Below are 5,959 nucleotides of genomic sequence, written 5' to 3'. Positions count from 1 at the left end.
TGAGACGTGACAGTGGAGCAACTTGAACCTGTGAGTTATGGTCTAGTCGCCGTCCACTTATTCAGCATCTAATATGGGTAATATTTCAGAAAAACGCTGTATTATTCTATTATTCAATGTGTCAGCTTCTGTTTTTGCCGGACGTCGGAGCACGGCGCATCAATTGAGCACGGCACATCAAGTCCGCACAGAGCAGAGCGGATCGTGCGGGACAGGAAGTAGTGTCCAAAATACAAAATAAAACACCGGGTTAATTTTCAAAATAAAATGCATTGTGTTTACGGCGGATCACATTTTTCTCACAATAGAGTTTTAGATATAAAGTTTATTGTGACTTTGCTATTACTGTGTGGGTTAACAAAATAATAATAACAATAATGATAATAATAACAATAATAAGAATGAGAATAATGATAATGATAATAATAATAATTATTATTATTATTATTATTAATAATAATAATAATTTCAGCATTCTGGGGATATAAGATGTAGGTTATCTGTTCGGAATATTGCCATCTGTATTTAAACTTGATTCATGTTGATTATGCCTGCATGCAGCACAATGCCAAAAAAAAGAAAGGAAAGGATACAGCCCTCTACTGGCCCCTGGTCCATATTTTTGGCCCTGTATTGCGTTTCAGTTGTTTAGTCTGAGCATTAAGTGAGAAAGACCATAAGTTACAACTTGATGGTGTTTTCATCAAGTTAAGGGAAGAAGGACAGATTTTCACATTGAAGTTTTTTCCATTTGGGTATTTATTTTTGTATTTTTTTTCAAAGTTCATGTTGCACTGTTCAATGTCCATTATTAAAATGCTTATCTTTTACAATAAATAGCCTAATAATAAACCAGTGTTTTGTTGCTTTTCATGTCTTCTAAGCCTATGATAATGTGAATTAACTCATTATGATCATAATTTGTTGACACAAAAGAAATGGCAATCACTTTTACCTACAAAGGACACACAGCTAAGTAGTTAGCTTCCTATTAGCAAATTACATTTTACATTAATTTCCATATTGTGTAAAAAAAAAATTTCCTGCCCTTTTCTGACTTTGAGCCCCTGCCCCTCTATAATCATGTGCACGTCCCTGTTCGACATAGATAGATAGATAGTACTTTATTGATTCCTTCAGGAGAGTTCCCTCTGGAAAATTAAAATTCCAGCAGCAGTGTACAGAATTGAGATCGAATTTAAAAAGTAAAAAGTAAATAATGGGGGTATAAATGGAAACAAAATAAAAAAAATATTACAATAGAATACAAATAAAAAACAACAATGAGAATAAAAATATAACAGTAAAATAAGAATATAACAAGAGAAACTAGACAGTAGTGACCATGTTATGAAAAAGTATTGCACTGTTATTGTTTTGCATCCCCTGTCATCCTAGCTAGTACCCCCCTCTCTCCCTCAGAGAGGAGTTGTACAGTCTAATGGTGTGTGGGACAAAGGAGTTTTTGAGTCTATTAGTCCTGCACTTGGGATGAAGCAGTCTAGCACTGAACAGGCTCCTCTGGCAACTGACAACGGTATGCAGAGGGTGACTGGCATCATCCATGATATGCTCACTAGTTTTTATAAATAAATGATAAATAGTCCTCTTCTCTGCCACCGTCACCAGTGAGTCCAGTTTTATTCCGATCGTAGAACCGGCCCGCCTGATCAGTTTCTCCAGTCTGGAGCTGTCCTTCTTAGATGTACTGCCCCCCCCCCCCCCCCCCCCCCCCCCCCCCAGCACACTACCATGTAGTACAGAACACTGGCAACCAGACATGCTGGAACTAACCCCAGTGTGCCGTGAAATACAGTCTGGTGTGCCGAGGGAGATTATGTGATTTCACCTAATTGGTTTAAAAATATGTTTTGCACACAAGAAATTATAACCCGTAAATAATGCATACTTGCCAACCTTGAGACCTCCGAATTCGGGAGATAAATGATAAATAAATGATAAATGGGTTATACTTGTATAGCGCTTTTCTACCTTCAAGGTACTCAAAGCGCTTTGACAGTTTTTCCACATTTACCCATTCACACACACATTCACACACTGATGGCGGGAGCTGCCATGCAAGGCGCTAACCAGCAGCCATCAGAGGCAAAGTGTGAAGTGTCTTGCCCAAGGACACAACGGACGTGACTAGGAAGGTAGAAGGTGGGAATTGAACCAGCAACACTCCGATTGCTGGCACAGCCACTCTACCTGAGGTGGGCGGGGCCGGGGGCGGGGTTAAGGGGGAGGAGTATATTTATTTTATTATGTATGTGTAACGGGGTCAATTATGTATTGTAAATAATGAATTTTATAATGTTTTATTATTGTTATAATTACACAAAATGTGTAAGTTACATGTAAATACCTGAATATTGTTTGATGTTTTGTCAATGTGGAACCATTGTCTCGTTGTAACCTCCTACTGCAATAATTACTGTGACACCTGTCTTTCTATATGCATTGGACAAGCTTTCCAACTTCCCTTTTGTCTTCGATAACGGGGAAAGGTAGGCGTCCATGCGACGACAGAAATTGTATTGTCTTATTAAGAACTTAAGTTCACTTTGTTGTTCTGTATTATATTTGTGTAGGGACTCGACAATGGCAAAAAGTTATTGACAACAATTGCATTCTGTGAGTTACCAGGTATGTTTATTTCAGTGTTGTACGTGGCCTTTTGTCTTCGATAACGGGGAAAGGGACTCGACGATGGCAAAAAGTTATTGACAACAATTGTGTATTATCAGTAAAGTGCAGCTGAGCAATCCATGGTGTTGGTCGTGTTCCATAAAAGCCACACAACGCAGAGGAAAAGACCACCGGTTACATATGTATATATATATATATATAAATAAAAGAAATACTCGAATTTCAGTGTTCATTTATTTACACATATACACACACATAAAAGTCTGATCTACAAAATGTGCAGGCAGCATACCCCTTCCCCTTCGAGCTGTCCTGGATGAACTGAAATTATTTTTTCCAATCATTTTGGAACTTGCAAGCGTACTTCTTCTTACTCTTCATCGCCATGTCTCTTCTTCGTTGTTCTGCTTCGTCTCTGTTATGTTTTTGGACATTACTACTTGCCATAGTTTTGAAGCAATGCATGATGGGAATCCGGATGTTGTGTGTCAGTGTATGAACGTGCCGGCTGGAATAAACACACGTTGGAGAAATAGCTCCCTGCCTGCCTACTTTATGGGTTATAGATAAACCTATGGATAACGAACACATATAATAGTCTCCCTTTCAGGTGAGAGAGGATGCTAAAGGCAGTGCCTTTAAGGCACGCCCCCAATATTGTTGTCCGGGTGGAAATCGGGAGAAATTCGGGAGAATGGTTGCCCCGGGAGATTTTCGGGAGGGGCACTGAAATTCGGGAGTCTCCCGGGGAAATCGGGAGGGTTGGCAAGTATGAAATAATGTGCCGTTGTTGAGTGTCTGTACTGTCTACAGATCGGTAGAGTAACCGTGTAATACTTTTCCATATCAGTAGGTGGCAGCAGGGAGCTAATTGCTACGTAGATGTCGGGAACAGTCGTGTGGTGATCACAATATGCAGACGACAGCGGGAGGCAGCGTGCGGGTAATAAGGTATCTTATGCTTAAACCAAAAATAAACAAAAGGGGAGTGCCGCTAAGAAAATGCATTGAAGCTTAGGCATGGCTGTGCAAAACGAAACTGAAACTGAACTGGCTGCAAAGTAAACAAAAACAGAATGCTGGACGACAGCAAAGACTTACAGCGTGCGGAGCAGACGGCGTCCACATAGTACATCCGTACATGACATGACAACCAACAATGTCCCCACAGAGAAGGAAAGCGTCCACACAACTTAAAATAGTATTGATTGCAAAAACAAAGCGCGGTGGAGAATAGCGCTCAAGGAAGACATGAAACTGCTACAAGAAAATACCAACAAAACAGGAAAAAACACGAAAATAGGAGCGCAAGACAAGGGACTAAAACACTACACACGGGAAAACCCCAATGTGCCGTGAAATACAGTCTGGTGTGCCGTGGGAGATTATGTAATTTCACCTAATTGGGTTAAAAATATTTTTTGCAATCAAGTAATTATAATCCATATATAATGGGCCGTTGTTGAGTGTCTGTACTGTGTAGAGATCGGTAGAGTAACCGTGTAATACTCTTCCATATCAGTAGGTGGCAGCAGGGAGCTAATTGCTTTGTAGATGTCGGGAACAGTCTTGTGGTGATCACAATATGCAGACGACAGCAGGAGGCAGCGTGCGGGTAAAAAGGTATCTTATGCTTAAACCAAAAATAAACAAAAGGCGAGTGCCGCTAAGAAAATGCATTGAAGCTTAGGCATGGCTGTGCAAAACAAAACTAAAACTGAACTGGCTGCAAAGTAAACAAAAACAGAATGCTGGACGACAGCAAAGACTTACAGCGTGCGGAGAGCAGATGGCGTCCACAAAGTACATCCGTACATGACATGACAATCAACAATGCCCCACAGAGAAGGAAAGTGTCCACACAACTTAAAATAGTCTTGATTGGGAAAACAAAGCGCGGTGGAGAATAGCGCTCAAGGAAGACATGAAACTGCTACAAGAAAATACCAATAAAACAGGAAAAAACACCAAAATAGGAGCGCAAGACAAGGGGCTAAAACACTACACACGGGAAAACAGCAAAAAACTCAAAATAAGTCACATTGTGATGTGACAGGTCGTGACAGTACACCTACTTTGAGACAAGAGCTATAGTTGCATGCTTGGTTATGGTTTAAATTCATATTCAACAATTGCGAGAACAACTTTTTATTGTCAATATCGGCTACTGAGTTTAGTTTTTAATGATTTCTGTTTGTAGTGGGCCTCAGGATTTTTTCAATGAAAAACATGTGCGTTGGCTGAAAAAAGGTTGAAAAACACAGAGTTAGTGTACCACACCGCTAATTTTCTTTTCCGATCCGTCACCGAGTAAAATTCAGGCTGGTGTCTGCGATACCAATCCAATACCGATACTTTGTGCAACTATACCGAATATGTCTGCAAAAATGTAAAAATGTTATGCATTTCAAACCATAACATACCTGTTTGTTTTAACTATTAAATTAACCTAAAATATGGCTTATTTTATCTTTGTGGAAAATATTGGACACAATGTGTTGTCAAGCTTATGAGATGTGATGCAAGTGTAAGCCACTGTGACACTATTGTTCATTTTTTAAATGTTTTTTTATTTATTTTTTATAAATGGCTGTGACGATAATGTCAAATAGGGATTTCTAATCACTGCTATGTTGGAATTCTTATTAATATTGAAACTGTTGTTGTTATTTTTCATTTTTGTTTGACTACTTTTGGATTGTTTTGTGTCATGTTTGTGTGTCCTCTCAATTGCTCTGTTGATTGCTATTCTGAATGTTGCTGGGCCGGGTTTTTGTTTTGGAATTGGAATTGTATTATTATGGTATTATTGTGTATTATTTTGTTGGATTGATTAATGAAAAAAAATAAATAAATAATAACATACCTCAAAGCATGAAGAATATGAGACAGAGTTATTTATTTATTTCAAACTCTATATTGATGGCGTGAATAACGATATAGCAAGCTAATAAGACAGAAAAAGCAGAGGACAAAATCATACAAAGTACCCGAAATAGGAAAGAAGTAAAATAATAAAAATATTACAATAAATGAATTAATAATAAACTAATATTACAATAAAGATGAATCACAATTCAGTTAGAATATACATTAACTTGACAATACTGAACTTGCAAACAACACTCAACAAACGCATCCAATTTTGACACACTTTCTTTTTCACAAGTTTAATTACTTTTTTTTTTTTACACTGTTTTCTCGTTAATGTTACACCTTATTTAAAAAAAACTATAAGCAATGGTTCTCAAACTTTTTTCTCCTTGTACCACCTGAGAAAAAAAACTTGGCTCTCCAAGTACCATCA

Source organism: Entelurus aequoreus, linkage group LG07 (genome assembly GCF_033978785.1).
Source record: "Entelurus aequoreus isolate RoL-2023_Sb linkage group LG07, RoL_Eaeq_v1.1, whole genome shotgun sequence".
NCBI classification, from domain to species: Eukaryota; Metazoa; Chordata; class Actinopteri; order Syngnathiformes; family Syngnathidae; genus Entelurus; species Entelurus aequoreus.
Note: the sequence above shows the minus strand (reverse complement) of the source record.